We start from the raw sequence: 23,775 nt of genomic DNA, 5'->3' as shown, positions 1-23,775 counted from the left end.
GAAAGAGCTAGAAGATGCACTTCTGCCTACCGGAACAGCATCTGAGCTCCTGACTTACGGGTGAACTTCTGGTGCCTCCCTGTCGATTCACGTATGCGACTTCTGTGACACTGCCAGAAAACACCTTCACTGCCTTTCCTTCTAGGGTGTTTTGGAGAGCTCAGAGTGCCAAACATATGGCTTGAAGCTCCAGATGATTTATTGACCAGCCCTTCTGATGATGGGTTCATAGGCCTTGGATGGAGCAATCCCCCACAATGAGCCCCCCAGCCTAAGAGACAGGCATCGGTTATAAGGGTAACCCATTCCGTGATCCTGAGGGGTACGCCATTCTCGAGAGCAGGGCCCTGAATTCACCAGCATGGACTCCTCCTCACTGGCTCCATCCAGGGGAGGGGCATCTGAAGAGGATGATGTTGTGGGAACCAACAGGATAAGAGGGACTGCTGCAGTGGTCGCATGTGTGCCTGGGCCCAGGGCACTACAGGGAGGACACCATCAATCTCAGGACCTGAAGATACTGCCAAGCAGTAGGACTGAGGATCACCAAGAGATCCAGAATTTGTTTCTGGAGCTTCTGTCTGTATGTCTCGGGAAGAAAATCACGCCATTGGAGCATGTTGAACCAAACTCCCAGATAGTCCAACATCTGAGATGGGGTTAGCTTGCTCTTCTTGAAACTGACAATCCAGCCCAAACACTGCATGAGAAACCACAGTCTCCACTGCCTGCTCACACTCCAGGCTGGACAGAGCCCCCTGATCAACCAATCATCCAGATATGGATGAACCTGGACCCCCATTCTGTGGAGATAAGTCTGTGGATTTCTGCAAGACCTGGTTTGCAGGTAGAGGTGAAACACCTTTAGTATGGCTTCTGTAAGGGACTAACAAAAAGAAGATTACTAAAGGTAAAAACCTAGTCTTCCATGCCAGTTTGAAGGCAACAATGTTGCCTCTAGTGGGGTTCTGAGGCTGTTTTTCCCTCTTTTACATTTAATATCGTCACAATCTTTTCACTTACTTGGTGGGATTTTTTTTTTGTAGTGCAGATGATTTTTCCTTCCCTGGACCTACTTAACCCTGTTTTGGCCATGCCTTTTATATTTCATGACAGTTACTTTTCTGGTTCTACCCCTCCCATGTCACTTCCTCCTTGGCAGGGGCTATGGAATTTAAGGTGGCTATGACAGGAGGAGTGGTAGTGTCCTACAGACTCCCTCACAGTCCTCAGTTACAAATCCCTATAATTTGTATTCTACTCTAAGCTTTAATAAAGTCTGAAGCGATCTTGTAAGGTCATGAAATGGTTAACTGTTGTTTAAAATATTGTTCTGGCCTACATAGCTGAAAACAATGTACAATCTATTGACCTCATCTGCCTAAAATGTATGTCCCTACCTTACCACATTGTAAGCTAAATAGATAAGAGTTTGAGCCATGATGTACCCTGCCCTTCTGAACATTTAACTGTAAGAGTTAGATAAGTGTCCTGCTAGTGACCTGCTAGTGTGAGCTTAGAACCAATGAGTGTTAAGAAACGTAACATGTGAAAAGCTTTTTCTAGAATTCAGTTGTATAGCCAGAAAAATGAATAAATATCTCTGTAACTTCCTGGTTTCGGCACTTCTGAGCCAGCTTGGAGCTCAGGGGTCCAGCATGCATTCTGTAATAAATCTCTTGTACTTTCTTCACGCCTCTGACTTTGTGTGTCCAAGTGACCTTTCAATCTGAATGGCAGCAAGTGGGTAGTGACTTGCATGCGTGGTAAGCTTTTCAAAAACTTCTGGAAGAAATGTAAACTGGTGAAACTTTTTCCTAATCTGACTTCACCCATCGATAGGAACATATCCTGCTGTTCACAGAGAACACTTGCTACAAATAAGTAACTTGGTTATTTCTGCCTATGAAATCATTTTCTATTTCCCATTAAGCTCATTTGGAATATAGCTCAATTGGAACTGATTTCTCCTAATACTATAGCATTTCAAGAACCTTTTCAACAACTGCCAGGCCTTTTATCCCATTTTAACCCTTTTCCCACTTTTGATTAGCCATATCATTGCAACACTAATCCTTGGGCTGCCTGATAGATGTGCATCCTGCCTATGTAGCTCTCTAGTATGGCTGGCCAACAAGTGGAAACTGGAACCAATAATCATAGAAAATTTATTTAAAGATTTTGTTATATCTGTTTTATTTTCAGAGATTTAGTCAATTCAGTATAGTCATCTTGCTGATTGAAGTGGAGATCTGGACAAATGAGAATAAAATCCCAATGACAGTGGCGGATCCTATAAAGCAATTAAAAACTTTTCTAGACTGGGTATCAAAAAACATAGCTTTAACCAAAAGCTACGACACAGTACTACTTATTCAGTAAGAATGCATTAATTTGCTTTTTATATAATCCTATGTTATAATAAAAGTTAGATTTATTTAAAAAATAAGCAGACCCCACAGCAAACATGTGAAAGAATTAGAGCTGTACATCAATTAAAATTTTTTATCACATGATTAATTGCAATTAAAATTTTTAATTGCTCGATTAATCATACAAAGCTAGAGTTATCAGATGTCCGGATTTCCTTGGACATGTCCTCCTTTTTGCAGACATGTCCGGGGATTCGGACAGCTTTTCAAAACCCGGCACTTTGTCCGGGTTTTGAAAAGCTTGTAGCAAATCGCTGTCGGACAGGAAGGCATCCGCACATGCGCGGATGTCATGTGATGATGTGTCTGGGAAAACATCCCACCCCCAAGAAAAAAACAGTATTATACATCCACATCTATATACCAGACACATCTCTTTGTTCTTCCACAGAGATCCACTGGCAAATAATAGCCATGGCACACACAAGCAGGAAATCACCTTAAATATAAAAGCAAAAGCATTCACTTTTCAAGAACAGAATGCACTTTGGTAATTATTGAAGTTGGCGATTGTGCAGGAAAGGATATGTAAATGCGATGACTGTATTGAGTTGGCCTTGCACGAAATGTATTCTGGGTAAAGCTAGGGGGGAGGGCCCTGCCAACACAGCACTGACACCATCCGTACCCACCTCACTTGTACTGTATACTGGCCACATGAAGGAAGCAGCGGGGGTCAACACAATCCCTCCCAGAAACCGCCCCACGAGAGCAGGCAATGGGGGCAGGATTAGGGGTGGTAACGCAGCAAAAATGAGTAGAACTGGGCAGGTCTAGGGGGGGTCCAGATTTTCCGTTTGGAAAATTTGGTAACCCTATATAAAGTGCCCCTTAAAATTTCCTTCTGTATAGTGCAATATATACATAGCAGATATAAATTCTCAAAACTTGACAAATTTCAATTCAGTTGTCCCATAGAAAGGCGGTATATCAAATCCCATTAACTCCCTTACCTAAAAATAAAATCATTTATCCCAGAACAAGCAGGCAGTATATTCTCACAGACGGGTGACATCATCCCCGAAGCCCCAGTATGGGCAGTGCAAAAGTGTACTGTCACTTTCACCTTCTTCAAAAGTCTCAAGACTGCCCATATCGCACAAGCACCAGTGCCTTCCCGCCCGACGTCACTTCTAGAGCATCAGCCCTTTTTGTAGCCGTGAGGAGACAAACTTGGTTGTGGGTTTCAGATCTGGATTAAAATGTATAGGATCAGTTGGCAAACATTCCATGTTTGGGAGATGAGCTTTTTGGAGAAAAAATTGAGGAGGCCACTCAAAAAATCACTAGGCATAAGCAGTCTATGTCAACATTGTCTGCTTCCAAAGCCACCAAAACTCAGCCTCCCAGACACTACTTCAATCCCAGATGCACTTCTTCTTCCTCCTATACCAGGATCCAGAACATCCACATAAGGTGTCCAAGACAGCAGAAGTCTCAAAAGACTCAGCAATCCTTTTGACCTTATAGAAAGTTTAGCCAGTATCCTTGCAGCCTCTACTCCACACTCTTCCTATTGGGGACACCTCACTTATTTCCACCAATGTTGGACCCTCATTACATCAGACAATTTGGTCTTACAAATTATGATACAAAAATAGCATCAGTGCCAATAAGAACTGGCAGGATAATTCACATAAACCACTGTATAACTGCAAAATATATAAAGCACTCAATATAACAAAGCAGAAAATAATAATGATAATCAAATTCAGTGAAGACGTATCCTCGGTACAACTAGACTAGCATGAATGGCGGTGTAAACCACCGTTCCAGCGCCAGTTAGAAGGCTTAATAACGAGACAACAAGCCTAATTAAAGCCCACACACCATCATCGGTACGTCATGTGTGCTGTGCCTAATAGTGCAATCAAACAATAAATTTCAAAAAGTGCAAAAATAAATAACAGAGTAATAAGGAGGTTAATCACAAACTTTCAAAAATGTGAATATCCATACAAGTGCTAGCCCCCTCCGTAAGAAGATGAAAACAATGATAAGCAAACACTTAGCTGAGTCCCATGGCAGATTTCAACAGAGCAGTGTAGAGCATAGCTGAGGTTACTTATGTTCAACACCTCGTCATGATTCGACCAAGCTGGTTTCAAAGGTTTCTTCGGGAACCAACATTGTCAAAAAGGCCAAAGACAGCCGCCATATTCAAAGCAGCTGTCTGGTACGCAAAGGAGGTAGGAATGAGGGGCTCAATGTAACATGATACAAGTGGGAGGGAGTGCAGGCAAGGCTGTAGCCAATCAGCGTTCGCCCATTCTAGTAAGCCACCGCCCCAGAGCCAAAAGGCAGCCTGTCCCCGAGCACTCACAGCAGCCTCAAAGGCTGCCCGGCACCAGTTTGATTTGCACAGTGGTGAAAATTTAGCAGAACAGGAGAGCATAATCGTTATAACATTCCTTGCAAGCTTTTTCTTAAAGTCAGATGTGAGGAAGTTCAATTTGTGGCACTTGTAACAGCGGGCCAGCTTAAATGCAAATTTGAAATTGTCTGACGGACCAAATTTCCAGAGTTTGACATGTCTGCTCTAGAGTTTCTGGATGCTCTAATTTTTGTGGCTCCAGGCATTCACACCCATATGCGAGTGCCACGTCTCAGAAATTTTCCCAGAGCTCCCAGCAGCAGTAATCCAGCTACAGGCAAACCCAACCATCTGGCTGCCGTTCGGCGCCCTCTACCAAAAAGGGGCAGGGTTGCCCTTGTACGAATAGGGGGCAGACTCTCAGCATTCCTGACCACTTGGGTTCGCATTTCTTCCGGCCAGTGGGTCCTGGACATTATTTGGTCGGGTTACAAGTTGGAATTTGCCTGTCCTCTGACAGATTGGTTTATGGACTATCCCACAAGTTGGCTGGACAAAGCACTCAAGGTTCAAGTCACTGTTCATTGCTTGCTAGATTTTCAAGCTATAGAGCCAGTGCTGCCCGACCTCGGGCTCAGGCAGATACTCTATGTATATTATTGTGCCAAGAAAGGTTCCAAAGATTGGAGGCCTATTCTGGATCTTCAGCATGTAAATGCAGCTCTCAAGATTGGCATGAAGACCGTGCGATCAGTCATTGCAGCGGTGGCCCCAGGAGAGTTCCTTACCTCTCTGGATCTCAGGGAAGCTTACACTTTCCAATCTTTCCGGCCCACCACAAATACTTGCGGTTTCATGTTTTGGAACATCATTACCAGTACTCAGCTCTGCCCTTTGAGCTCCCTGTAACTTCACCAAGGTGATGGTAGTCATGGCAGCTTATTAGCGGAAGATGGATCTACAGGTGCACCCTTAGATGACTGGCTGATCAGAGGTCCCTCATTAGCCAAGGGTTGGCACACAGTGGATCAGGTGATTCAGGTGCTGGAGGACATGGGCTGGATTGTGAATTATAAAAAGAGCAATCTGATGCCCAAGCAGTCTCTGGAATATTTGGGAGTTATTTTTGACATTACATTACATTATATTAGGGACTTCAATTCCGCCTATACCTTGCAGTTTAAGGCGGATTACAAAAGAGCTAACTGGACATTTCCAGTGAAGTTACAACAGTTTTTTTTTTTTTTGGGGGGGGGGGGGGGGGTTGGTTTTTTTTTGGTTACAAGGGAGGAGAGATACCTGGATTAATTCTGGAAGAACTTGCAAATTGGATGTGGCTGAAGTATCTTCCAGAGGCATGCAAAACAGTGTGCCCAGATTTCTTCACTTCTGGAGCAGCAGGCTCCTTCGGCATGGGTCTATCTTCAGGTCCTGGGGTCCATGGCTGCTGTCAGCATAGCTATCGCTAGCAATCAGCATTTTCAGTTGGCATAATTTATGTCAGCAAAGGCCTATGGGAAATGATATCAATCCGACTTTGGCATGTGAATGTAGATAGACCCTGAGAGTAGGTAGACTGTTTCATATAACCCAAAAAGACGGTTTTAAGTAGCCCTGATTGAATCATGATTAGCTAAAAGGTGTTAATGTGTTAATGTCTGATTAAGAGGGTGCTTAGGACAATGGGTCCAGGTGCACAGATAACTAAAGTTAATCAGAAACTATTGTCAGAGGCATACTGGAAATTACATTTGACCATAGCCTATTCTTCGGCTGTCTAGCACAAGTTTACTAAGGAGGGGGAGATTTAACTTCTATTGACGCTCAATAGTTTTCTATATTCAGAATAAGATTCCAAGCTATAAAAGCCTCCTCTCTGCAACACACAAAAATCTATCTCTTGAGCTCTCTCTTTCTCTGTCTATCCTTCTCTTTATCTATGAAACACGAAGCTTGAACCCCATCCCCCTTTTCTCTCTCTCTGCCTTTCCCTGGAACTTCAGGTTTCTATGTCTCTCTTTTCCTCTGAACTCTGTAAGGCAGGGAAATTGCTTTGCTCTCTACTTAATTGTAATGCTTATAAATATTGCTTTTCTTATAGCCTATTTCTATAATATATTCTTTATGCAATCACTCTGGCTGTGTTTCTTATTGGATTTTACTCCTGGTGAATCTTCAGTGAGGGAACTGAACCTGGGACCTGGTGTGTGTAAGGGCGCCTCTCAAGTGACCCCACCAACCATATATTTTGGGGGACACTAACAAACCTTACATTTGCCACATTGGATGTGGCACATGTGTCCTCTCCAGCATGCCTTACTATCTCGCTGGGCTCCATACAGGGATGCTTTACAAACCTGTGTTCCCTGGACTCTGTAGGCTCGGGCCATCAGGGATTGGTGACTTCTACAGTCACTGTGCAAGGGAGTTCTTCTGTGGATTACCTCCTGGTTCGTGGTGATGACAAATGCTAGCCTTCAGAGCTGGGGAGCCCACTGCAATCAGTGTCCTATCAAGGAGTGTTGTATACCCTCTCAGAGAAAATGGTTGATCAACCGGTTGGAGCTGAGAGCCATTCGTCTGGCTCTGATGCAATTGCAGAAGACTTTGGATGACCAGGCGGTCAAGGTCTCTGAAAATACAGTGGCAGTAGCCTATGTCATTCTCCAGGGAAGGACAAAGAGCACCCCTCTGGCTCTTGAAGCCTGCCTCCTTTTTTGTGGCAGAATGTCACCTCCAGGCACTATCAGCAGTGCATGTGGTGGGAGTCGACTAAGTTCAAGCCAACTTCCTCAGCAGGCAGACTTTGGATCTGGGCGAATGGGCACTGTCCTAATCAGCATTCCAAGCTATAGAGTTGCACAAGGAGTGGCCCCACTTTTATCTCATGGCCATGTCAAAGAACACGAAAGCAGATTGTTTCTTCTGTTGATCTGAACCCAGAAGTGAGGGTCTCAATGCTCTAGTGCAGCTATTGTCACCCCTCGACACCTAACCGGCTTGGCTAGTGCTTTTGGGCAACAACAATAATCTCCCCAACGTGCCCTCTCTAGCTTGAGGGTTCCCTTCAGGTCTTTTCCACTGCCCTAGGCAACGGCCTAGTAGCGCAGGTACAGGTGAGTGAAGGGATTCCACAAACAGACACCAAGTCAGTATGGCTTCCAAAACAAAATAAGGATTTATTGAGGCCACTGGCCAGATCGGTTTCAGCCCTTGGGTTATAAGCAGGAAACTGAAAATACATGCAATCCTTGGCTCAGGGATTTATGCCCTGGACTAGTCTTTGCAGAAACAAATATTTTAGCAATTTCCAACCTCCAGTTTCAGACACTGGCATGGACAGAAAAAAACATATAAAACAAAACAGCAATAAACCAAAACTCAAAAGAGGTTGGCAGGTTTCAATTTAAGGCCAGCACAGTAGTTTTCAATATCTTGGTTCATACCTTCCTTTAACAGTCTTAGGTTAGAGCCAAACAGAGTTAAGCAGTTCCTTAGGAGACAGTGAATCAAATGAGTTTACCAGCACATATTACACAGCCTTGGAACATCCAGGTTGCAGTCTCAGCTCTACAGTAACCGTGTGAACTGCACTGAGTTAGACTCAGCTGCACGCAGCACACTAATCAGCCCCAACGTTTTTCTCTGCTCAATAAAACTCCTCCAAAAGGGTTGTGCTATGACCCACAGTAAACCAGCACCAAACAGCAGCAATAAGAAAAGTTGAAGGCAAATCTAAACTTACAGCTTTAGCTGATTTGCATGTCTTCAGCTGGTTCCTATCAATGCCTGAACTAATCTCCATAGCTTCAGGATATGAGAGAGACTCTGCCTCAGGACAGAGAGGAAATTCACTTAGAAAATCACTGAAAAGGCACTCACGCTGGACCTTAGCTGGGCTCCTGAATGATCTCTGCCCAGACCAGTTCTCCTTGCCTTCACTCCAGCTTTCTTCCTGGTCTGTGATGCTCTGGTAGCTCTGCTTCCCCCTGTCTCTTGCCTCTGTAATCTGAGCTGGCTTTTCAGGAGCTCTAAACCACACCCCCTAAGCCAGGGCTGGAAATCAGACTCAGGCATTTCTCTAGTAGGTTTCTTTCCCTTGCTTCTAACAGCCCTCTGGCTTAAAGGGAGAGGACTCTGGCTCATCTCAGCCAGGTCCATGCTCTCTCAGGGCCAGTCAGCATTACCTGGAGACCCAGCATCACTTGGTCTGCCCTCTTACAACGGGGCTTAGGCAAAACCCTGTCTATCCTTGGCCCTAGGTTTGTCACATTGTGGCCTCAGGAGCTGCTTCTGTATGTCTTTCCTACCTGGCCCATGATAGGCCAAGTCATTCAACAGATTGCATGTCATCTGGGCCGCATCATTCAGGTGGCTGCAGATTGGCCTCACAGACCGTGGTATGCATATTGATGCATCTTCCCAAAGGTCATGGCCTTCGACTGAGTGCATATCTGGTCCTTCTTATGCAGAGTCCGTTCTCCATGGAGGACCCAGGTCGCTTGGCTCTTATGGCAAGGCTTTTGAGTGCAGAGCCTTAGAACACAAAGGCTATTCTGATGTGATCATTGCCACTCTTCTCAAGTCTAAGAAGTCTTCTACTGTATCTGTTTATAGTAAGGCATGAAAGACTTTCCAACATCAGTGCCTTATTCGGTTCTCGCCTTTCTTCAGGCTGGTCTTGATAAAAGCCTTACTGTGGCATCCCTTTAGATCTAAGTGGCCATGATATCTTGTTTTAGAGCCTGAGATTGTCATTCGTCTTTGGCGTCACATCCTGATGTTGCTCGATTTCTGAAAGGGGCTCTTTGCATTAGACCGCCAGTTAAACTGCTATTCCCTTCTTGGTGCTATCAACCTGGTGCAGTCTAGCCTCACCAAGGCTTTCTTTGAGCCCCTTTGGAATTCTTTCCTCTTGGACTTGATGCTCAAGACCATGTTTCTGATCGCTGTTACTTCAGTGCAGCGTGTCTGAGAACTCCAGGCTCTTTTTGTAGGGAATCATTCATCCACATTTCGGAGACTGCATACGGTTCATTCCTTTCTGCCGAAGGTGGTTTTGGCTTTCCATGTTAATCAGGAAGTGCATTTGCCTAGTTTTCATCCTACTGGTTCCAAGACACAAGATCGCCTTTTGAAGAAACTTGATATGCGCAGAGTGCTTCTTTATTATTTGGAGGTCACTAAGGAATCTTATCTCTCTGATCATCTGTTTGTGCTGACTCATTCTCCCACTTCCAAGGCCAAGATGGTCCGTAGGGCCATTTCATCAGCCTATGTTCTTTCTGGGAAACAGTCTCCCGTTTCCGTCAAGGCACATTCTACTAGAAGTGTGGCCTCTACATGGGCTGAAGCTAGAGCTGTCTCCCCTAGGAGATCTGCAGGGCGGCAACATTTGTCAAGTTTTACAGAATGGATGTGACAGCAAGACAGGACTCTGCCTTTGGGTCCTCGGTCTTACAGGCCAGTGCAGCAAGCCCAACCTAGTTGTATACAGACTGCTTTTGTACGTCCCAGCTGTCTAGAATGTCTCACCTATTGCACTGGAAAAGAAGATTATGTACTTACCCTGGTAAGCTCTTTTCCAGTAAATAGGTGAGACAGACTCCCGCCCTGTCCTTCCTGTGCCTGCCTTCTGTCTCAGTCTAGATTGATTTATTTGTATAATTTGGGGAAAACATGCACATCAAAGAGGGGGGAGGGGGATATGTTTTGGCATCTGTTAAGAAACATAGAAGGGTTGATTACAAGTATTTTATGAGATGTAAATTTTATGAGTTTGTAAATTGAAAATGGGTGGGAGAAAATAAGTTTTGTCTTTATTCTAATAAATATATTGTGCTGTAATGATATTAATTTATGTAAATGCATCATTTTTGTGCACAATTGAAGTTTTAAAAATGAATAAAGAATTTTTAAAAAATTGAATCGATTCGAATCGGTGAATCGATTCGAATTGTGAATCAGGCAGCACTATTGGGTACTAACTGTAGGTGGAACTAAGGAGCCCAGAGAAGTACAGGAGAGACACAGAAAGAAAATCCAGAGTGGATTCCTTCTGCATACGGCACGCGGCCATAGGGACACAACCCAGCTGCCTAGAATGTCTCACCTATCTATTGGAAAAGAGCATACCAGGGTAAGTACATAATCTCCTTGTAGTTTTGACTCAAAAAACATGATTTAAAAATTGTTGTTGCAATGAAATTTTATCATGACTTTACATAATATAGCCTATGACTTTATTTTTTTTATTTTATGTTTTAGCCCTGGAACTACTGCCAACCCCGGGGCTGTGAATTTTGGATCAGTTTGTTCTCGTTATCATGGAGGACTGATAATGGTATAGTGTCATCATGCAATTTTCTTAGCATATTTTAAAGAAGTCCTGCCATAAATTGAAGTCCAGTGCACCTTAAGAGAATTTTCTATAGAATATTCAAGATAATCCAAAATTAGCTGGTTTTATGTCTCTTTTTCACATCTCTATAGCAATGTTAAGAGAACAGAAGATGAGGATCCCTAGAGTCTGACTGAAAACAGCATCTGCAGTTTCTGCCAATTGAACACAGAATCTAAAGCCAAAAACTAAACTGCCCCTTCTGAACTTCCCCTGTCACCGGTCCCCCTCCTGGACACATACACCCCTGCCAGATATGAACCCATGACACACACAACTCCTTCACCAGAGACAGCCTCCTTCTGGTCCTAACTTTTTATTGGTGGGTAGGGAGCAGAGGAGCATCCCTACTTGTTCCTACATATGGCCAACATCAGGTGAAAATGACTTCCGGGCCCTCCCTTGGCATCCAAATTGAGTTGGTTTTTTAATTTTTTTTAGAATAGCCTACTTGCACATTCAGCAATCTATTGGCCCAGACTGCCACTACGTCTATCCCAACCCCACATTCTCGAACAAAAAAATTGCCCAAGTCCCAAACCCAGACCTTTTAGACGAAGAAGGGACCAGTCCTTCACCTAAAAGCAGGATTCTGTAACCAGCACCTATCAAAAAACAACACCGGTTAGAGAATCTTGTAACAACCTCCCCCCTCCCCCCACCGCAGGAGAAATACCCAATCTCTTCTGCCAGCACCCCCCCCCAAAACCTGAATACACAGGTGAACCCCCAAACCCCCCCCCCCCCCGACAATACCAGCAGGAGGGATCCCAAGTCCTCTTGCTGGAAGGTGAACCCCCGTGTCCACCTCCCCCTCCCCCGTGAATACTGGCAGGAGGGAGCCCGAGCCCTCCTGCCGTAAACGTCCCCCCTGCTCCCATGAATCCCCTGCATGCCTCCTCCCACTAATCCAATCCCCCTCCACTACGGAACCCCCCCACACTAACCTTTTAGTTGGACAGACGGACGGGTTCCTGGTCCAGCCAGCAGGCCCGCCATCCTTGGAATGGTGGTCCTGCCCCTTCCTAGTGCATTATGGGATGCACTGGGGAGGAGCTTAGGGCCTGATTGACCCAGGCACCTAAGGCCTGCCTATAGGAGGAGCCTTAGGCAACTGGGCCAACTAGAATTGCCCTGTTGCCAGAGGCCCCTCCTATGTGCGGGGCCTTAGGCACATGGGCCAACCCATCCCATGTGCCTAAGACCCCACTCATAGGTAGGGCCTTAGGCAACTGGGACAACAGGAATTGGCCCAGTTGCCTGAGGTCCCTCTTATGGTTGGGCCTTAGGTGCCTGGGCCAATCATGCCCTAGGCCCCTCCCCGGTGCATCCGACTGGGCCAACTCCCTAGATTTTTGGTTATACTTGCAGTACGACTAAGTCTAGGTCGGTCCACCTCCCACCTTTTCACCTCCTCTAGAAATGCCTCTTTTCACTCTAGGCATTCAGAGGCAAGGTAAATGCCTAAGCTGGTTTTTGATACGTCTAAAACCAACTTTTATTATCAGTACTTGGACGATCTGTCTTTTTGATCGTCCAAGTACCGATATAGGCCACTTTTGAACATTTGTTAAAAAATTATTATTATGAGCCCCTTATTCTTTTAATTTTTAGGTGACCGTTTTAAGTTTTCAGTAAAACAAAGAAAACAAAGCATTTCAATTCACATTTTCCATACATGCTTTTTCCTAATTTTTTGACATGACATTTTGTCTATGCCAATTAGTCCATGCTAGTATCTCCCATTACATTTTGCTCAAGCCACTTTTCCTTGACATAGAACTGGACCAAGGAACTGTGATTCTTTTAGCCTCTATTTGGCCAAAGCATGTTTGGTTTGGTTTTATTTATATATATGGATTTAGCTCACACCTTTTCAGTTGTGTCTCAAAGCTAGTTACATTCTGGCATGCTAGGCATTTCCCTACACTTATAACCATGTACAAGGGAAACTAGTTCACTTTATCTGGGGATTGTTTCTATTAATTTTTCTCATCAAGCCACTTGTTTTGCCTTGGGACTTCCACATTGTTATAACCAGTGTTCCCTCTAAGCGGGCGGGTGTTGTGAGCAAACTTTTTTCACTGTGAGCTAAAAATATCGGGCGCCAGCAAGTTATGAGCCAAATAAATATGTTGTCAAAGTTGCTGATACATGAGGACGAGGTATTCAAAGGAATTTTAGGCCTACACGCTAAATTAAATAACGTTAAATAATATTTTTAAGAACACAAAACAACGCATTAATTCTTGAAAGTACAAAATTCTTTATTTATTTTTTTTTTTTTTAACCAGAAAAACTCAAATTTATTTTAAAACAGTCTACAGAAATTGTAGGGATGAAATGATATCTTAATAAATGTTTTACAACAAATGTAGTTATGTCTGTTACATCCATATGTGTAAACTGTAAATTAAAAACAGTCCAGAAGACAATACGTTTGATGCTTTCAATTTCTAGACAATCTATCAATTCCAGCTTCTACACAAAAGTATAAATACATTAAAACAAAATATTGAAAACCATTTTATTGGGCACAAAGTTTGCCTTCAGTGAGAAGAGTTCACTCAATATGTTGTAGAATAATTGTTGTGAAACTGGAATGGAATCAATTCTTCACTCAAGTTAGATATCATCAATATCTTCATCATCATCCCCAATATCATCAAACTTGATTTCATCGTCATCACCGGGGCCAAATGTGTCCGTTTCATTGATTTTAGCATGTTCTGGAAGTTCTCCATAGGCTTTTAGGCTCCAAAATTCTTTATTAAGATTGTTCTCTTCTGCCTTTTTCTGATTTCCAAAAATTGTAAACACTGTCTATGTTTACATTATTTCCTGTGGCTAAATAAAGTTTGATTCTAATTAGGCATTCCAAATGTTCTACTCTTAACTTATTACGAGTCTTTGTCTTTATAGCATTCATCAAGCTAAATCCTCTCTCACAATCGGCACTTGAAGCTTGAAAGGTGCAACACACGTCTAATAGAGCATTTAGTCCACTGAACTGTTTATGCTGCTGAGCAAAATTGTACATTTCCTGAAGCGTTTGTATAGCTCCTGCTTTTACTTTTTCAGCAATAATATATTTGAACTCCGAATATTCTGAAATAAGCTGCCTTTTGAAACAATGTTCATCATCTTTGTTCATTAACAGAAAATAACGGTTAGATAATCGTGAAAATTGTTCGTTTCCAAATGTAAATTCCTCTAAGTTGGACGGATTTGAGATACAGTCTTTGTCGAAAACACGCCAGTCCTCTAATTCATTGTCAGGAAATCTTTTGTCCATATGATCACAAGTTTGTGTAATAAATGTAAGAATATGATCTGTTTTAATTACAGAATTACAAGATGAAATGAGAGTTTCAACATTTTCATTGAAATGTGGTTTTTCTCCCAGATATTGAGATCTGAGTTTCCTTAATTTGGCTTTAGTGAACTGGAATGCATCCAAAGGTGCCAAACAACTCTTCTGAAGAAGCTTACACAGTGATCCAAGCTCCTCAAGAACATCGCAGAGAATAAATAGCGCAACTTTAAATTCCAGATTACTCAATTTAGTCAGGCAGTATTTGTGCACGGGATCATTGTCTTCTTCCACCTGTTCTTGACAATATTCTAACAGGATGTCATAATTTCTAACCACTGCACTTAAAGCAAAGTGCCGAGACAGCCACCTAACATCATGTATAGCTTTAAATGAAATGACATCTGAGTCTGCAGCATTAGCAATATCCTCCAGTTTGGCTTTTCGTACGCTCGATCTACTGAAAATCGTATACACGGTGCGTATTAGAGTTTCGATCTCTTTCATGAATGGGATCGTTTTCCATGCATCGTCTATGCCTAGATCTTCGCGGTGAGCTACACAGTGTTGCTCTAGAAGATGAGGAACTGATTGACGTAACTTTGCAGCTACACCATTATGCTTCCCAAGCATGACTGATGCTCCATCGGACGTGAACATGACCATACGACTGAAATCTAAATCGTTCTCACTATAAAACTGCTTTATAGCATCAACTATAGCTGTGCTGTCACAAGCAGTTAGATGTTTGATGCCAGCAAAAACTGTCTCATGAATGTTGCTGCCACTTCTTCTAAATTTAATGTATGTTATGAGCATTTTCGAAACAGAAATATCAGTACTTTCATCAATTAGGGTATGAAAAGGAGACCTCCGGATTTCTGTAAATGTTTCCCGTTTAACAATGGCATTTATGCAGTCAAGGAACTCGAAAGCATAGTTTTTGCTTCTCCAGCTATCAGGTATTTTTACGTATTTAGCCATGTGATTGTTAAATTCCTGGACGGATAGCATGGACAAATTCAACTTTACCGCTAGCAATATATTATCAATTAAAATGTTAACTTCCTCTGGACTTGATTTATATCTCTGTGCGTATTCGATTCTGTTGTTCCGACTATCGGGAGTTTCTTTCAAGAAATTCATTAGAAAACCTCGGCTTTGATTGTGAAGCTTTTGAACCGCTTCTATATGAGAATTATGATTCAGATGACGCTTTAAATAATCAATTTTCCACTCAGACCAAGTCTTCCCTGTGCTCCATTCTCCGTTAACACCTGCTTTTCGGCATAGGGAGCAAATTAATGCGTTGTCCGTGTCGCTATATTCGAATATTTCTTTCATCGCCACTGTTTTCCGTCCACTCGCGTGCGGCAACGTGGTGTCAACCAAAAACTCGGTCAGCCATTCCTTCTTAAATTGGCTGCGCTTTTTCTTTGTGCTGCTACCAAACTCTTCATTCTCTTTACGCTTCGACATTTTCGAATGGATGTAAAAATTATTTGACTGAATCTATGGAAGATCACAAAAGAAAGTTTATGCACACGCTTCAAACGATCTAAACTTGAAAAGAACTTGGCATGTATAGATAAACAATGGTGCTCGTGCGGCCTCAGTTTTGTAGCACCCCCACCCCGACGTCCGATTCCTCCCCCAGCCTCCCCTTACCTTTGCGACGCGTGTAATATAAAGCTGTTTGAGGATGCGGTTAAAATGAACAATTTCTCTTACACAAGGAGGTTTCCAGATCTCACCCAATGACTATATCCCCAAACTCTCAACATGCTTCATTTCTTGCAGCTGGCTCCTTTGTTTTAACACTAACAAGTCCCGCCCTCCCATGTTTGGTCCTTCTCTCTCTCTGTTTTCATCTGATTTTTACGAAGTCAATATTTAAACACTGCAGTTGGCGTTTGTTGTACACATCAGCCGTGACATTTCATTTAATCACAGATTAAATAGTGCTGCAATTTGGGAAGCAAACAGCACTGAATATTCATGCAGAGTGGACTGTACTATTTCTATCTGGAAATGTTACTGGCTAACGGTAGGGCAGATTTTGTTTTTGCAGTCCTAAGTTTATCTGGGATATTTATCCAGATAGTGGGACCTCGCGGCCCACCTCCAAACCCTTACCTCCAGTGGACACCGGCACCGGTTGAGATGAGCAGGAGGCTGGCGGCAGAGAGCAGTAGCAGCCGGAACAGGAAGTACTCCTTCAGGGTCGGGTCGCGAATGTTTAAGGACCGTAGGGTGGAGCTGGGGGGGGGCGGGGGAGTAAAGGTCACCTCCATGCTATTGGCCTCAGTTGGCAGAAGGGCCGTGGGGCTGCTCTCCGAGTCCTTCAGCTGCAGCATGCTGGCTGCGATTCCGAGCTCCCCTCCCACCACACTGCAACTGTTTACAACCACCTCTTCCGGCCTCTCTCCCATTGGCCCACGTCACGGACATTGCTCGGTGTGTCGGGCTGGCTTCTCCGCACAACGCGTTAGCCGGACGTTGGAGAGAAGCACTGGAGCTTCCCCCGCTGCCAAATTGGAACGCTTCTCCTGACGTCGCCCCGGTAATTTTGCGCGCTAGGTTTGAATGTTGGCAGCGTGGTGGTGTGTGCGCTGTGACGAGAAACTTGTGCGCTGCGATGTATTATTTTGTGCGCCAGCGCACGTCAGCGCAGCTTAGCGGGAACACTGGTTATAACCTATCCCAGGGGTAGGGAACTCCAATCCTCGAGAGCTGTATTCCAGTCGGGTTTTCAGGATTTCCCCAATGAATATGCATGAGATCTATTTGCATGCACTGCTTTCAATAAATATTCATTGGGGAAATCCTGAAAACCTGACTGGAATACGGCTCTCGAGGACCGGAGTTCCCTACCCCTGACCTATCCGATGAAAACTACTAGACTTGTATGAGGGTAAGCTGATGGCCTGAAAAGTCTGTTTTGTTTAGAGTCACTGTGTTAGCCTGAGTTCATGAACTGTGCATCAGAATGACTGAAGCACCACATATTTCAACATTTGGGTGGTTTTGTAAACATCCAAATTCCTTCCATGATCATGATGATGGATTTTTCCATATTAATCAGCATTTTTCCTTAAGCCACATCACTAAAATAATGAATGTATTTTTATATACTTAGGATTTCAAATGGTCTTTTGATTTCTACTTAGAAAGTCCACCAAGCTTTTTGTTATTTGTTTTGATCCCAATAAACCTAGGATTGCTTTTGCCTAGTGTAGATTATCCAATCAGCTATTGCCAAGTGTACATTATCCAATCAGCTATTACACTATATTTCATCCATGCCATGAAATCAAATCTGCAACCTAGTCTTCAGTCCATGCATTCACCTCTCATGTTGTTATTTGTCAAGAGGTTCCTGATGTGACACTAGATTTGATCAGTCTGTCACCAAATCACTTTGAAGTTTAGAATCAAGCTTCATCTTCCACTAGGTCTTATTTTCTTTAATTTCCTTGTTACCCTTCATAAAAAAACATAACCCTAGAAAAGGCTTGTTACCACCAAAAATAATTTCAGTATACCTATTGGCTATCCCTTTTGTTTTTAATTGAAAGCAACCTATAGTTAAAGAGTCTCACTTGCTTTTGGAGTAAACTAAGTTATATACTTGCAGTAGGTGTTCTCCTTGGACACAACAATAGGATTCAATACTTTACATTCATGTTCTAACAATCTGTATAGGAACTAAGGAGACTTCAGTGAGCAAGCTACTTCAATCTGAATCCTTTGAAACATTTTTCCCTGTTTTTTTTTTTGCAGCCCTACTGTATGATAAGATCTAGGGTTCTAATTACATGAGTCCTCCTCTAATTGGTGAAATTGGGTCTCTTAGGCTCAAATGTCTGAATTTTGTTAATATTTCTCATACAAATGCTTAAATATTAAAAAGTATAGTCAAGACAAACTAAAATATCCAAAAGTACTATGGAAGAAGAATGCTAAACTGCCAACACTGTTATTCATGATTAAAGTCTTAAGTTTTGGTTCTTCCAACTATGAGTTATACTTAATAACTATTTCTGTTTGGTTCTATTCAGTTTCCTGAAAACATGAAAATTGAGAGATTCTCTTTGCTTGTCACACATATGTTGGGCCACATGCTGGGAATATCGCATGACAATCACAGGATTTGTAACTGTCCGAAACCTTGGTGCATAATGAACACTGACATTATGTAAGAATATTTTTAATACATCAGCATTATTGTATTCATTGCACCCATATGCGTTTGGATTTATATGAGGCTTATAGTTTGCATGTTTGCCTCTTTGGTATTATTAAAACTGTGATGCAAACAAATATTTTTGAATAATGTAGTTGACAGTTAAATAAAATTCATCATAACATAAGAAAACTCTTGTTGAGTGAAACAGAGATCCATCTTGTCTCTGTCAATGGCCAGTTCTGGTTACTAATACCTGTCATTTGAAAAAAGTAGATCTATTTCTTATTGTTCATTTCCAGAATAAGTAATGTGTCATTCTGTTACATCCCTTCTAGATTCCATACGCTAGGTGTTCAATCCCTTCCTGCAATCTGGGAGTTGCAGAAATCCAAACACTCTTCTGAGCACATGCCTATCTGCACGCAATGTATCCAAAACAATCAGCATAGCAGTGGAAAGTGTCATAAGAACATAAGAATTGCCACTGCTGAGTCAGACCAGTGGTCCATCTTGTCTAGCAGTCCACTCACGCGGCGGCCCTTAGGACACAAACCAGTGCCCTAACTGAGTCTATCGTTACCTGCATATGTTCTGGTTCAGCAGGAACTTGTCTAACTTTGTCTTGAATCCCTGGACGGTGTTTTCCCCTATTACAGCCTCCAGAAGAGCGTTCCAGTTTTCTACCACTCTCTAGGTGAAGAAGAACTTTCTTATGTTTGTACGGAATCTATCCCCTTTTAACTTTAGAGAGTGCCTTCTCATTCTCCCTACCCTCCTCTTTTCAAGGGAGAAGAGGCCAAATTTTTCTAATCTCTCACTGTACAGCAACTCTTCCAGCCCATTAACCATTTTAGTCGCTCTTCTCTGGACCCTTTCGAGTAGTACTATGTCCTTCTTCATGTACGGCGACCAGTGCTGGACGCAGTATTCCAGGTGGGGGCATACCATGGCCCGGTACAATGGCATGATAACCTTGTCAGATCTGTTTGTGATCCCTTTAATCATTCCTAGCATTCTGTTTGCCCTTTTTGCCACCACCGTGCATTGCGCGGATGGCTTCATTGACTTGTCGACCAGTACTCCCAAGTCTCTTTCCTGGGGGGATCTCTCCGAGTACTGCACCGGACATCCTGTATTCGTGTATAAGATTTTTGTTACCGACATGCATCACCTTACACTTATCCATGTTAAACCTCATTTGCCATGTCGCGGCCCATTTCTTGAGCAGTCCTTCTGTGTCTTCACTACTCTGAATAACTTTGTATTGTCTGTAAATTTAATCATCTTGCTCGTTGTACCAATTTCCAGGTTGTTTATAAATATGTTGAAGAGCACGGGTCCAAGCACCGAACCCTGTGGCACTCTATTTGTGACGCATTTCCAGTCCGAGTATTGTATCAAAACCAACTTAGGTTGCTCCAGTTTTCAGCCGTGCTCTGTCGGACACTTATCATCTGTTTCCAGCGGCGCTCTGTTCCACAAACCACAGAGTCAAATTGGATCTCTGCATTTGACTCTGTGGTTTGAGGAATAGAACACCGCTGGAAAAAGCTGATTAATGTCCAAAGGAGCAAGGCTGAAAACTGGAGCAAGCTAAGTTGGTTTTAATACTTTCCACTGCTATGCTGATTGTTTTGGATATATTGCCTGCATTTTTTGCTATGGTTATCAAATTGTGAAGACTGTGATACAAAGTGAAAAATATACTTTAAATTTAAGACTGGGTGATTAATATCAGCAGGAGTTTGGGAGTTATTTCTGGCCTATGAAGCCCATCTGAGGCTTTTTTTTCTCCCAATTTTGGATTGCTGATGACCATTTAGCAGTTTAGGGTGTTAGGCAATGGTAAAATAACCTCAGCCTTTTGCTGACAGTATTTTTCCTGTAATAATGTGGCTTGCTGTGTTTACTGCAAGCCATAGTATTGGTTTTATATATTAATCTATTTTACATTCATTTACATGTTTTGCATCTCATTAGTATGTATCCTGTGGTAAATAAAAATACTGTGCAATATGGTAATATAAACTGTGACCCTTTAACATATGTTAAGGGGCATGCAACGTAGCATAACTATTCTCTTAAACATGCTATTTCTGGTCAGTAGTGACATAGTATGTTGCTGTCAGCAGTTGGCCGTGCTTCTTGTTAAAGCACTGTACAAACTATGTATATATCTCATTGTGTGATACTGAACTTATAATAAAAAATACAGGTAAAAATTCAGCAGATAATGTCAACATAAGAACGGTATTATATGGTATGTTGTGAAATTATTATTTGATAAAACCTTAACAACTAACTTTTTTGGTTCAAGGAAACATTATGGTGCTCAGTTCTTCAGCAGCTGCAGTGCTCGGGATATCAAGGCATTCCTTAACAAACAAGAGAACTGTCTTCGGAACCACCCACCCCTTCTGAAAAAGTACCATAAGCCCACATGCGGTAACAAAGTAGTGGATGAAGGAGAACAATGTGACTGTGGCACACGAGCAGTTAGTAATCTATAATAGCCTATCTGGTTTAAATCTAATTTTGATCTAGAAATGTTTGATGCACAACAAAGTCCAAACATAAGCAAAACAAATATCTAGAAAATATCTAGACTAAAAAAATAGTGGTGATCAAAATATAAATCCACCTGCAAAGTAAAAGGGTGGAGAATCTCTTGTCCTCAAAGGCCTCACACTGGTGGGGGTTTTCAGATGTTCACAATGAATATATATGGTATAGATTTGCATGTACATTGCTTCAGCTTGCATATAGATCTCTCATGTACATTAGGGCTATTCTGAAATCAAGGCTAATATATGGTCCGCGAGGACTAGAAGTTCCCCATCAGTAAATTAGAATATAAGATGCACAGAGGAAAATAATACCATGGTAAATACTTTATCCTATATAATAAAAGCTTACCGGCGCTTGCGCTCTTAAAACAGCATGATCCCTGCCACTATGGTGTGTGATCCTTGGCCATGTTCCATTTTAGAACCCGGCGGCAGAGAACATTCTGGCCACTCCCCTCCTCCCACCCTCACTCACCAACCGGAAGCGCAGGCAAGCTCTCTCCCTGCCCGTGTCCTTGGCAGGGAACACACCTCCCGCCCTTGCTCACCGCTGCCGCCACTTATGATCCTCCTCTTCAGAGCAGCCTGCGATTGTGGCTGGCTTTAAAGAACCTCACAGGCCGCTATCCAACCTCAGTAGCACGTTCCCTCTGACGCACGAGATCGCGTCAGAGGGAACGTGCTACCGAGTTGGAGAGCGGCCTGCGAGGTTCTCCAAAGCCGGCCACCACGATCGCAGGCTGCTTTGAAGAGGAGCAGGCCAGAAGACGCCGGGATGGAGGGAGGGTAAGGGGAATCAATACAGGGGGCCAGGGGGAGAGGGAAAGGGGGCTGCTTTGGGGGGAGGGGTGTGCTGGGGGGAGACAGAAGGGGCCATGGAGAGATAGGGAGAGGGAAAGGGGGCTGCTTTGGGGGAGGGGTGTGCTTGGGGCAAACAGCTTTGCTCTGGGGGGAAGACAGAAGGGGCCATGGAAAGACAGGGAGAGGGAAAGGGGGCTGCTTTGGGGGAGGGGTGTGCTTGGGGCAAACAGCTTTGCTCTGGGGGGGAAGACAGAAAGGGCCATGGAGAGACAGGGAGAGGGAAAGGGGCTGCTTTGGAGGGAGGGGTGTGCTGGGGGAGACAGAAGGGGCCATGAAGAGATAGGGAGAGAGAAAGGGGGCTGCTTTGGGGGGGGGAAGTGTGCTGGGGACAGACAGATTTTCTCTGGGGGGGAAGACAGAAGAGGGCCATGGAGAGACAGTTAGGGAGAGGGAAAGGGGGCTGCTTTGGCGGGGAGGTGTGCTGGGGACAGACAGCTTTGCTCTGGGGGGAAGACAGAAGGGGCCATGGAGAGACAGGGAGAGGGAAAGGGGGCTGCTTTGGGGGGGAGGTGTGCTGGGGACAGACAGATTTGCTCTGGGGGGAAGACAGAAGAGGGCCATGGAGAGACAGTTAGGGAGAGGGAAAGGGGGCTACTTTGGGGGGAGGTGTGTGCTGGGAGCAGACAGCTTTGCTCGTGGGGGGGGGGGAAGACAGAAGGACACAGCGGCCCTAGAGAGAGAGATAAAGAAACAGACAGACATCTATTCTAGCACCCGTTAATGTAACGGGTTTAAAGACTAGTAGAACAATAAATTCCTAAGTTCCTAGGTTATAATTGCTGTTCCTATGCTAACAGCATATGATTCCTTACAGATGGGTTAAACACCTCAACTTCTCCCAAGCTGGCATTAACATCTGTTTACCAAGAATTGCAAACTGCCGCAGCTTTTTCTCTACTTCAAAGTGACCCAGCTCATCTTGAGTTGGATCACTTTGAAGCAGAGAAAAAGTTGTGGCTGTTTGACTAGAGAACAGTATCCAGTTCAACATATATAAGAACATAAGAACATAACATAAGAACATAAGCAATGCCTCCGCCGGGTCAGACCATAGGTCCATCCTGCCCAGCAGTCCGCTCCCGCGGCGGCCCAAACAGGTCACGACCTGTCTGAATCACCAGAAGGGGCCTCCTTGCCACCTTGGTTTCCCATTGAGTCCTATCTTCCCATCGAAGTCCTAACCCTCCGGTCTTGCAAATGCACGACCTGGTTGGGTTTCTATACTTATTACCTGGTTAACTTTCTATACCTGTGTTACATCCCAGCACCTCTCTCAGTATCCCACGATCCCTTTATCCCTCAAGAATCTGTCCAATCCCTGTTTGAATCCTTGTACCGTACTCTGCCTGATCACTTCCTCCGGTAGCGCATTCGAACTATCCACAACCCTTTGTGTGAAAAAAAACTTCCTTGCATTTGTTTTGAACCTATCTCCCTTCAGTTTCTCCGAATGCCCCCTTGTACCTGTCGACCCCTTCAGCCTGAAGAATCTGTCCCTATCCACCCTCTCTATGCCCCTCATGATCTTGAAGGTCTCTATCATATCTCCCCTGAGCCTCCTTTTTTCCAGAGAGAAGAGCCCCAGCCTATCCAACCTCTCGGCGTATGGGCAGTGTTCCAGCCCTCTTACCAGTTTTGTTGCTCTCCTTTGGACTCTCTCAAGTACTGCCATGTCCTTCTTGAGGTACGGCGACCAATA

This window comes from Geotrypetes seraphini, chromosome 6, assembly GCF_902459505.1.
Source record: "Geotrypetes seraphini chromosome 6, aGeoSer1.1, whole genome shotgun sequence".
NCBI classification, from domain to species: Eukaryota; Metazoa; Chordata; class Amphibia; order Gymnophiona; family Dermophiidae; genus Geotrypetes; species Geotrypetes seraphini.
Note: the sequence above shows the minus strand (reverse complement) of the source record.